At 44.3% G+C, this 11691-nt stretch overlaps 1 long non-coding RNA gene across 1 annotated transcript; it reads right to left on the bottom strand.

Moving 5' to 3' along the window:
* Window positions 1–937: 937 nt before the first annotated feature.
* LOC142774709 (uncharacterized) lies at window positions 938–7975 on the bottom strand. The gene is made up of 2 exons (XR_012886518.1): window positions 7711–7975; window positions 938–5798 (listed from the first exon to the last, which is right to left on the bottom strand). It is a non-coding gene; the product is annotated as an uncharacterized LOC142774709 (long non-coding RNA).
* Window positions 7976–11691: the final 3716 nt, after the last annotated feature.

The following is an 11691-nucleotide window of genomic DNA, read 5'->3' as shown; positions in this document are numbered from 1 at the left end:
CCTATATCTATTTTGCCTTGCTTTAGTAAAGTTTTGGAAATCCTGATCGGGAAACGCCTTTATATTTGGATAAATATAAACTCTTAATACAAACAAAATTTGACTTTTGTCCCGAATATTTGACTAAATTAGCTTTGATTGCACTGACTGAATATATAAATGCAGGAATTGACCATGCCAGATACGTCGGATCAGTTTCTCTTGATTACCCAAAAGCGTTCGATTCCCTGAATCACAGCATTCTTTTTCCTGAACTCGACGCTTATGACATAACAGGTTCATCTTTGGAGCTTCTGGGCAGTTACTTGCGCGAGGGAAAGTGACAAGTGTGGTGAGTAAGTGGGTTTACTCAATGGGCCCAGGTCATCGGACGCACTCAAGACAACCTGACAACAAGAAGACGGTCTTTATATTGGACGAGGACAAGGACACACGCGAAGGGATTTCACAATAATACAAGGGAAGTCTGCAATGAAGTTCCTTCCACGCGAGACGTAAGTCTGCATCTTAACACTCAACGCAGTTCACTCCCGTAGCCACCAAGTTTTTCAAGACTACACTCCCCAAACGACAAGAGATGCGACGTAAACAATGGCAGCATATTTATACGACAGGGACACACATATAAAAGAAGGGTTTACAATACCATAGATGATCTTGAAATCCTTTGCTGCGCTATCGTCCCTGCAGTTCCTCAGTTACAATACACGGTTCCCACGACCCTGACAACGTGCAACTGCTTAGCAACTGCTTAGACGTGTGCTTGCAACCACGCCTGGAGCACCGGTAGGTCAGTCCCGCAGCTAGGCCTCAGCTTGCCCGGCTGGTTGCCCCCATGGTGCCACCAACTCGCTCGCGGGTCTCGATACCTCCTTACTCACCACACAGGTTTGCACATCAGGATTATTGCCTGATACAAGAATAAATAACACTGAAGTTCCACAAAGGTGGCCGCTTTTATTTCTCGTTTATATATGTATAGATGATTTTTCCGAACCGCCTCACTTACACATCATGTCTTGTTTACGCGGATGATAGCACTGCTCCCGCTTCTCATAATGACATAAACGCACTGACAGAGAAATTCAATAACGAATTAAGTAGTATTAGTTTTTGGTGTCAAAAAATGTTGCAAATGAATCCACAAAAGACGAAATACATGGTTTTTAGTTCGCACAGCAAACCTCGATCTCCTATTGCTCCCATTTTAGATAAGATTCCACCCAATACCAGCATCTAATGAATGTCCATTCTTAGGTATTCAACTTAATTCGTTATTACAATTCAACAGTCACATTCATTTCTTGAGAAATAAAATAGCATACGACGTCAGCGTGCTGTTGAAGACACAAAACTACTTTCTAAGGCACACTCTTTCGACATTATACTATGCCTTCATTTTCAGCCACATAAATTACTCTAGAACATCATGGGATCTCACATATCACTGCCATATAGCCCCTTTCTAATACATCCAGAATAATGGTGTTTGCATTATCACTTGGACTCCTTATAACGCTCATGTCATGCCCATTGTCACTGAGGCATGTCTTCTCACAATAAATAAGCTTATCTCCAATCATCGCATCATCATTTATCGCATTGTTAAAAACCCACAATTGCATAGTCTTAAAAATCCAAGTAATTCTAGGTTCTTTTCCCAGAACACTTCACTTCAGACGTCTCGAAGAAACTACGAAAAGTGTCAAAGTATGAAATGATCTACGAGTTCATTTAAAGTCGTCACCTACCCTGTCATCGTACAAGCAATTATTAAAAGCTTTTATGGTTTCTTTGTAAACTTTAACAATTCTCTGTTTTAACTTGTTTTTTTATAATGTTTTGTGTGAATTCCACCCTTTCAGTGTATTTCCCCCTCTAGTTCGTGCTATCCAATAAAATGTGGTACCACGTGCTTTACAAATGTACAAAGTATGTTGCTCATATAAGCTTTTCAACCGATGTATGTTTAGTTTTGTTGTGTAGTTAATGACAAGAGTTCCTGCTGCAGTTTCTCAACTGTGGGACCTTTTTCTGTATACTTTTCTTCTTCTTCAATACAATGATAAATAATAAACTTGAACTTGACATTCCCATTGACTGTGGTTCGAGTTTCGCGAAGCTATTTCTACTTATTGGCGAACATATCTGGGTATGCCAAGGTAGGTGCCAAGGTAGGTAGCTATGCCATCGCTTTCGGAAACTGATTTCAGAGCGCACCCTTTAAGCTGCACGCCCACACTCTCCTTTAGGAGAGGACGTGACGCCGCGAGAAAATTCCACGCGCTGACGCTCTGCAACGGCTTCGCGTGGTCAGGCATTTAGACGCCCATTCCCGCGTCAAGCGGCGTCGCCGTTGACGTCACCTCCGGTGGTGTAACCGCGCGACCGAGTGTGTGCTTGTCACGAGAGTATTTAGCAAGACGCTCTCGTTTAGGTTCGTGTGAGTACAAACCGATGACAGATCCACCATTGGGGAAGGAGAGGAGGCCTGTTCTGTTCTGTTATGTTTTAGCTGTTTTGCTGTGGAGAGGTTGAGGTGCCTATTGCCTCGGCTACTCCATATCACAAAGTTCTGAAGCGAAAAATAAAGTAATAATACAGAACGGTAACCAAAAATTAACGACACGGAAAAGAAAAAAACATAATAGCACACTGAAACCAGTTCATATATCAGGCCAGTACACAGGAGAGGAGGCCTCTTGTATAAAAGAAAAAAAAACAACACTCAATATATTTGCGTAAAAAAAAAAGAAAGGTATAAGAAATGAAACAACATAATACAAAAGAGCTAACGTTAACAGAGCTAGGGAGCTGACAGATAAATCCTAATGGTGCATCAGTTCAGCAGAAATGACCCTTCTGTAGCGGCACACGCTCAGACAACGAGGCTTGATGCGGCGAAACGCAGTCGGGGTCACAGCGTCACTCGGAGGACAGGTATAGAGTCGGTTGATCCAAGGTCGGCGCCCTTCGGTCTTCTTTCTCGGACGCCTGGACGTGGAACCGGACACGGATGGGAAGTGCCCGCGCAACGCCAGACGAAATGTCTGGCCAACGCCAGGCAGTGGTTGATGCTCAGAAACACGTACAGGAGGAATTCCGCAGTGGTCTTGCCACAGGAACACAGCCACCACTTCCGCACCCTGGTGACCTGCTCGCCTCTGCAACGTCTCAGCCACGTCTGTGGCGTTCTTTCCTCGGCTGATTTTCTACCAGCGTGGGGGCCCCTTGTTGGTCAGGTTTTCCGACGTCGCCTTACTGACTCCGTCTGCACCCCATCTTCCTCGCTCCCTAGGTGTTCGAAATTTCCGGATCCCTCCACTACGGCGTCTCTCATAATCATATGATGGTTTTGAGACGTTAAGCCCCACATATAAATCAATCACCTTCCTCGCTGAAAACACCAAACAAGCTCACGTCCACACATTCAGTCGTCGTCGTCATCTTTCTTGCACCCATGCACTCGCACACATTTCGAACCACCCACTGGCTGCACTCGCACATTTATCACAGTGCTACAGCAATATGGCAAGGGACACTACCATATACAGAAGGCTTGTGTCTCAAACAAAAACAAAGCATGCGCCCCATGGATAGACCAAGCAAATACGAAGACTGAGTGGTGGCAGTGGCTATCTACGTATGTGCCGGCATGTATGCAGTACCCATCGAAATATTTGGTATCTCAGATGTAGTTGGTGAACTCTGGACCGCAAAGTTTGGGACTGGTTTGCTGGTATTGGCTGTGTACTTGTCGCTCACTGTGCTTACAAAAGACGTCGTTGCATTTCCTCGCATTATTCGCACATGGACCCACACCAATGTTAATTTTGGGTGACATTAACACCGAGATAAAAACAAACTACCTTTCTACCGCTTATGTGCGAGAACATCACGCTGTCCTCCGTAGTAACTTATCCCACTGATGTCATGGGACAACTTCGCGAACTATCATAGAGCTCCTGTTTGATAATCAGGCATTGGTGCAACTGGTCGGACATATCTCCACTCACTTGTTTGACCACAAAGCTTATTTCATTACAACAAATGATGGACAGCAGAGTGCTTCCTAAAGATAGAGTTGTGGAAATTGAATAGTAGTATGTAACTCTACATACATATACGTGTCTCTCTGAAATTGTTTGTCTCAGCTTATAGCAAAATCCAAACACCTATGCAGTGGCGATCAGAGTCTCTTTAGGCAGTATCGTAATTGTGGGTGACTCTTTTTTTGTAAAAACAAAAAGGTTGCTTATTTAACATTTTCCAGCTCAATGTCTATTCAAGAATATTGAGCAAACAAGAATCATGTAGCTACCGTCAGCAGTTAGAAATTTATGACAATAAACCAAAAGCGAAGGTTTGACTCGGCAATACCTGCCATCTCGTCATGAATGTTTATTTGTAGAAATTTTGTTTAACGTTCAGTTGTTGAGGTAAATTTTAAAGGTTGTGGTACATCAATTTTTCGATTTCTTAAAAAAAGTTCCGCTGCATGGCTACGGCACTGTTAAATTGCGAGCGTTCACTGTGAACGGTCTGTGCTTCTTAGTACGCAATTTCGAGCTCTTGGATTTACCTCTGGCCTTTCAAGGAGAAATTTGTAGTGCCCTCTGGAAAGATGTTCAAGAATAGAACAAAATATAAGTATCAATTAGGCCAACTTGGCAAATAGACCAAGCGTGGACGCGATGTGATGCATGTGAGTGACAGAGGGCAGGTGACACAAAACGAGAAAGAAACCAAATACGTGCTTTAGCTCACTCGAAAGAAGATTGTAACGCTTCAAAGGAGTTCTCAATCTATAAGCCTGGTGAATGAATGTAAGGCGTATGTAATGTTTCTATATTTCGCGGACGTTTGGTTTAAATTGTTTAAGCCATTTTTTCTTTAAATTTGATTGTGTCATTCTTACAGTTGCGGAATCAGTGATAACTTTCGTTAAAATAATTATTTTCACGTTGAGATTTGCGTGTAATGTTCTAATAGAAGGAACTGGGCATGCACGCACAATGATTGAAAATGACCTGTGACTTGCTGTACTGTGGCAAATTTTGTGCAAAACAGATGCCTGCCAAATACCAACTTTATCAGTTTTTAGTGATAAGACTCATAAAATCGTAGCTGACAAGATCTCTACCTGGTACGTCGCGATATATGTAAACAATTTCAGTGTCCAGGCAGGCCTGCAGCGCCACCTTTATCGCTTCGTCGAAATAAAGCGGAATTTCTTCAGCACAGAAGATATAGGACAGCAGCAACAGTAAACAGTGGAATTTTCGAGAGGCACACTGAATTTTCGTTCCAGCCAGATCGTACGTCTCTGGAACAGTTTCACGATCATAGTTTACTCAGATGATAATGCAGCCACGCCTACGAACAAGCAGAGTAAAAGTAAGCACACAAACACTCTTGCAAGCAAACCTCCAATCAAGTTACGTGCGAGAAATACAGCGAGTGACGTCGAAGCTTGATTCCAACGATTCCACAGCCAGTCGCAGGCGGCATCGCAAATTTTGAAGAACACTACCACCGCGTAAAACAAGGCGCGGAAGATTTTCAAAACAGCCGCACGGGGCACAGGCAGCACTATCACCATTAACAGAAGAAACAGTACACTCTGTACAATCTGGGGTATCGCTGCCGGCATCAGTGCCAGCAGAAGTGTGAAAGGTGGCGCATCTGTCGCGTCCGACCAGAGTCCGTTCATGGCCGTTGATTGACGTCCAGGGCAGCGTAGAGTTGCGAGGACCAAGGACAGAGACGGGACTATTGGGCCACCACTGGAGACAGTCCTGCATTCGTTAAGGTTTTGTCTTAACATATGTTCAGCACATTGTCAGTAACAAACTCGGATTCAAGGTGTAATGTACAGTCGTCAGCAATCTTGACTTGCACGCTTAGCAGCGTGTCCTTAAATGGTTCGATTGACGCCAGCGCCGCGTAGCTTTGGCTTCTGTTGCCAAGATGTTGACCATGCATGCCGACATACCACCCGAGCATACCGAGGTGTTCTAGGCAACAGCGCCCAGTGCATCATGGCTGTCGACTGATTGATTGATTTGTGGGGTTTAACGTCCCAAAACCACCATTTGATTATGAGAGACGCCGTAGTGGAGGGCTCCGGAAATTTTGACCACCTGGGGTTCTTTAACGTGCACCCAAATCTGAGTACACGGGCCTACAACATTTCCGCCTCCATCGGAAATGCAGCCGCCGCAGCCGGGAATCGAACCCGCGACCTGCGGGTCAGCAGCCGAGTAACATCAGTCAAACCTGTACAGGTCACGCTGCAGAGTGTTTTGAACGGTGTTTGGTCTGCATGAAAGCCAGCAAATTAAGTATATGTCCTCGAGATGACTTAACAGGAAACGCTGCCCTCGACCTAGACATTGCCAGCCTTTATTCGGCGTGCCGATATCGCCAATTTTGGTACGAGAAGTCAAATCTCGCTGATTGTGTTTCCTGCATGATTAAAATAAATGGTTTCATATCACCCTCACCTGTACTTAAACGAAAGTTAGAAAACTTGGCAAACTCTATTTGAACTAGAATGTCTCGCCACTGTTGTTCTTAAGTAGGGAGATAAATAACGGCGATTTGCCATTATTGTGCTTGAGGTGTCAGCAATACGAGAGGGCAATTTAGGTATTATAAATCCCTTGATATGGGCAACTTTTGCGTTTCATAATATATTCGCCACCTATCCTATACGGGATTCTGAAACATGTTTAAAACATACACACGTACACGCAGAACATCACGGCTATGGTGAACTAAGCATTCACGCAAGGGCTATCGCAGTTAAAAAATGCACTCACTACATGTGTTGACGAGTACTTGACGTGAAGCGGTCAGCAAGCCAAACACAACGAACACAGATGCAAACAATTCGGCTCATTTTAAATCAATGTAAGTTATGTACACAGCATTTACTTATAGACAGATAGATGTCACACTTGTCTAGAGCGGCGGGTCTCGTGGACGTCGACGCTGTAGTTGGCCGCGCATTCTACGTCACGTTAGCTATATTCTATTATCCATGCTTAAATTACAGCACGAGCACCAGCACGCAGTATTACCTTGTTTGGTATCGTTTAGCGTCGGTATTTACGTAGACAAGCGAAATTTAGACAAGAAAAACAAACAAAAGAAACACTTTCATGAGTCGTGCACTAAGCGAATGACAGGAAAAGCTCACGCAGCATGTTACAAAAGAGCACACGACACCGTCATGATCACTAACAACGACGTTTCGGCATAAGTTTAGCCCCAAATATTAAGAAATGAAACCGCTTGTTGTAGAGACACTTTTTAGTCCAATCAGGAAATTAAATTCAATTTCCCTTGTTCTCATTGATTGATATGCGGTGTTTAACGTCCCAAAACCACAATATGATTATGAGAGACGCAGTAATGGAGGGCTCCGGAAATTTCGACCACCTGGGGTTGTTTAACGTGCACCAAACTCTGAGCACATGGACCTACAACATTTCCGCCTCCATCGGAAATGCAGCCGCCGGCGGCGGGATTCGATCCTGCGAGCTGCGGGTCAGCAGCCGAGTACCTTAGCCACTAGACCACCGCAGCGGGACCCTTTGTTCTCATTGCTATTTCAAATAATTCAAATAAGCGCCTCGGGCTGCCACAGACACACGTTGACAAACGCACTCGTTGTGGACGCTTAGAGTTTCAAACCACACTCACGTGATCCGGTAAGTTGGCCTTGTGACTTGGTTGCGCTGCGCGAAATCTTCCCGACTTTCGGTTGACACTCTCACGCGACCGCGCCTTTGTAGACAGAGTGATTGCGGAACGACTGGAAAGGTGGCGCGCTCACGGACGAAGAGCAAACGGTGTCCAAACTGACATGCGTCGTTTCACGAGTTCTTCATCGCGTCTATACGTATCCGTGCGAATCGCGGGCCGAGGTGGCGGTGTGTGTGCGTCAGAGAACGCCTATACCACTTTGTGTGTGCGTCTCTTTTTTTGTGGTCTGCGACAAGCCGCTTTCAGTCGCGAAAGGAGGAGGAAGGAAGAACAAAAGAGAAGGCGGGGAGGTTAACCAGGCCCGGAGCGTGGGAGAGAGCGTATGCGGCCGGGTTTCGTGTACGCGCACTCGTAGACACAACACGTAACCGAAGCAGACACAACACGGTACCCGTGGTAATTTGTGTGATCAGTTTGTGTGTGTGTTTTGGACTCTGCCTTTAGAGGTATTTATTATGCAGCAGAGATAGCATGAGCATCTTTTGATGACTTTTGATTATTTGTTCCTGAAGGAGGTATACTGTCAAGTTCAGCTCTGGATCATCAGCTAAGACTGAGCCAAAGAGCTTAGCAGTGTTCTCCGGTGGGGCCTTGGAATAAGAACATGGAGGTGGAACAAAAATCTGGAGTGGAAGCTTTCTCTATATCTTGGCAGCAGATGTGAAGCCAGCATTTGCATGGGGTCCAACTCAAAACATGGCTTTTAAATGCGAGGCATTTCTTAGCGAACTCCGGTGACGTTGAGCGTGTCTATCTATCTATCTATCTATCTATCTATCTATCTATCTATCTATCTATCTATCTATCTATCTATCTATCTATCTATCTATCTATCTATCTATCTATCTATCTATCTATCTATCTATCTATCTATCTATCTATCTATCTATCTATCTATCTATCTATCTATCTATCTATCTGTCTATCTGTCTATCTGTCTGTCTGTCTGTCTGTCTGTCTGTCTGTCTGTCTGTCTGTCTGTCTGTCTGTCTGTGTAAAGTGACAGACCCAAACGTGGAAATCATGATTTAGATGTCATGATTGTCATGTTATGAGTTGTCATGACTACACGCCACCCTCACGATGCGCTCGCAGTCGTTTCGCTAGCTTCACATATACGAAATCTGGTACCAGGTGACATGAATAGACGATGAAGGTAAATGACACGTCCAAACATGAAAATCATGTATGCGTGTCATGTAAAACTTGACTACATGCTATGCTCAAAACGTGCTCGCGGCTGTTTCGCTAGCTCCACATATACGGAATTTGGTATTACGTGGCGCGAATGGACGAAGAAGGTAAATGACACGTCAAAACATGATAATCATGGCATGCGTGTGATGTAATGATTTGAAACATCACTACATGCAACGCTCATAGCATGCTCGTGGCCGTTTCGCTAACTCCACATATCACGTCACGTGATACTAAATTTGGTACCACGTGACGAGAATAGATGGCGAAGGTAAACAACACATCCAAACATGATGATGACACGGAAGTCATGTACGCCATAATTGACGTCTGCCTCGAAATCTTGAGCTGATTTTAAAGGGACATATCAACCTTCCTCATTCCTGCCTCGCATTCGTCGAGTCCCACAGAACGTGGGATCTGCCAATTTTTTCACGTGATACTGAATCGAAAATAAGGTGCTTTTGTTCTGCTAACGTGAATGCTAGTCTAAATATTAAATAAGAGATCGCTGCTCCTAATAAAAGTAATTATTATGGATCATCACACTTATCTTATTCTCTACTAATATTTCTCAAGACTTTAGGGCTTCTAACGGAAACCAGTAACACTAGGACACATGTTCAGAGATATCTACCTTAGGTGATTCCCGGTATTAAAGTTGAATAGTGTGTGAGCTAAACTTTTTGCTTTCTGGGTTTTGTGCGGTGAATTTTGACACCCGCTGATAACTCTGTGTCTTCATTGTCTTTTTGATTCCGGGACGGCTTTGAGCTCTCCCATAGTAGAGTACCCTGTACTCTAAATCGTCACCCACTTTTTCGCCCTCCACTACGGCGTCTCTCATAATCATATGGTGATTTTGGGACGTTAAACCCCAGATATCAATTGTTGTGTGTGTACTTCACGTCGGTAAGACACGCTGTAAGTCCCGTCGATAAGACACGCTGTATCATTTACAGTCGAAACTTCATGCTCGTCACATAGTTTTGAACTAATTCTGCGATGAATAAGCTAAGATGTCGCGTGATGGGGTCGTCACGTGCAGTCGCGTTATGTGAATTCATTGGGGCGTCATGATGACATCATGAACTTCAGCGACTTGTGACGTTTCGACGACGTCATATGGCGAAGTAATCACGGGACTACAAATCCTGCGAAAACTTTTGGCACACACTCGCAAACAAAATAAACAGGGACTAAGAAGCGTGACGGTACGGTGCGCTTTCTTAGCCCGTATTTTTCTTTTTGTGCGCCACAAGTTCTCACGATATTTCATCGCTAACAAGCAAAGTCTCACATCTTTATATAGAGAGAAGAAATACTTTATTACACACCGTGGGCCGGCAGTTTGGGCTTGGTGTCTTCAGGTGGTGGCGCCGAGTCCCTGGACTTGGGTGGCATCCTCGGCCGGCCGGACGGCCCAGAGTTGGGCGTTCAGCTCCGTGCTTTGGAGGGCCGCCTCCCAGCAACTAATTTTGTTTCATCATTGTAGTGGCCGCCACCAACGCGGGATTCTGAGGACGCTGATGGTCAATTTAAATTCAATTTTCGAACTTTATGTGTTTTCTAAAGCTGCCGCCTCAAAATAAAGGAAGTTAAACTTTCTACGGCGCAACTTGCTGTCACGTATAGAGGCAACACGGCAGCTTGCCCATGGAAAGGAGATTGATTGCTCTAGACAAGCAGAACTGCGAGAAAGGCGAAAACGCAGGCGCTGTTTTGAAAACTTGAGGTTTACTTCAGAATTTGTTTTGGAAAAGTGCAGTGCGTGGGGACGCGCAAGGACTCAGGTCGGCTCGTGATTGTTCGTTCGCGTGCAGGGAGTAGCTTTTGTCTCTCTAGTTCTCTCTCTTTCTTGATGATTGGCTGACTCGATCTTAACACACGAATAATCAGTAGTGTTGTCACGCAAATTTTCATCATAAATTATTTTTTTAATCCCCGATGGAGGCAAATACTGCTAAGCTGGAGGGCTCCCGAAAACTATACGCTAATTGGTGGCTTAGAAACGAAACAAGGACGCGAAATGAAAGTGAACGAAGGCTGTTTGTTTTCCATGTTTGTGTAACACTTGCGCTTGTATTGTTATCACACGGCGAATTCAATGGCATCGCGTATATCCAGTGCATCATTATTAGTCACTTTGCCACATTTTCGTGTAGTATGTATTGGCTCTTCCAAGATATTTCAAACTACTGGTGACACGATGCCACCTAGATTCGATTGCGGGTTGCTGAAAGACCAGAACCTTTAGCTAGAGATCGCGTATTAGCTAGAGGGTAACCCACGCCTTATTAGTGTGGCGTTTCTAGTTACATCACACTACACTACTACTACTAACTAATAAAAACTCGCAGTGTTCATTGTGCATTCACCGACTCGAAGATGACTTTTATTCTTGTTCCCTTATTAATATTGTCGACAAATGGTTTCTTGCATAAGATACACAGATGCAACTTGCCTGTGTTTCTGTTATTACGAAAATGTGAAGGTTGGCCACATTTTTCTTTTTGTACGCGTAAGCCACGCATAAAAGAGAATCGTAGGCGAGAGTCTTCCTAATTTTTTTTCATCAGTTGGTGTGCAAAGAACAAAGAAACACGAGCCGTGGCTGTACATGCCACTGCCAAGTGCCATCTTCATGTTTTATTTATTTTTTGTTGAGCTAACGTGAAGGTAACAAAGCACTGGTGTTGTACCCACTTTTTCTTTGTCCGT

Source organism: Rhipicephalus microplus, chromosome 10, assembly GCF_043290135.1.
Source record: "Rhipicephalus microplus isolate Deutch F79 chromosome 10, USDA_Rmic, whole genome shotgun sequence".
Lineage (NCBI taxonomy): Eukaryota > Metazoa > Arthropoda > Arachnida > Ixodida > Ixodidae > Rhipicephalus > Rhipicephalus microplus.
Note: the sequence above shows the minus strand (reverse complement) of the source record. Positions and strands in the feature narration are given on the sequence as shown.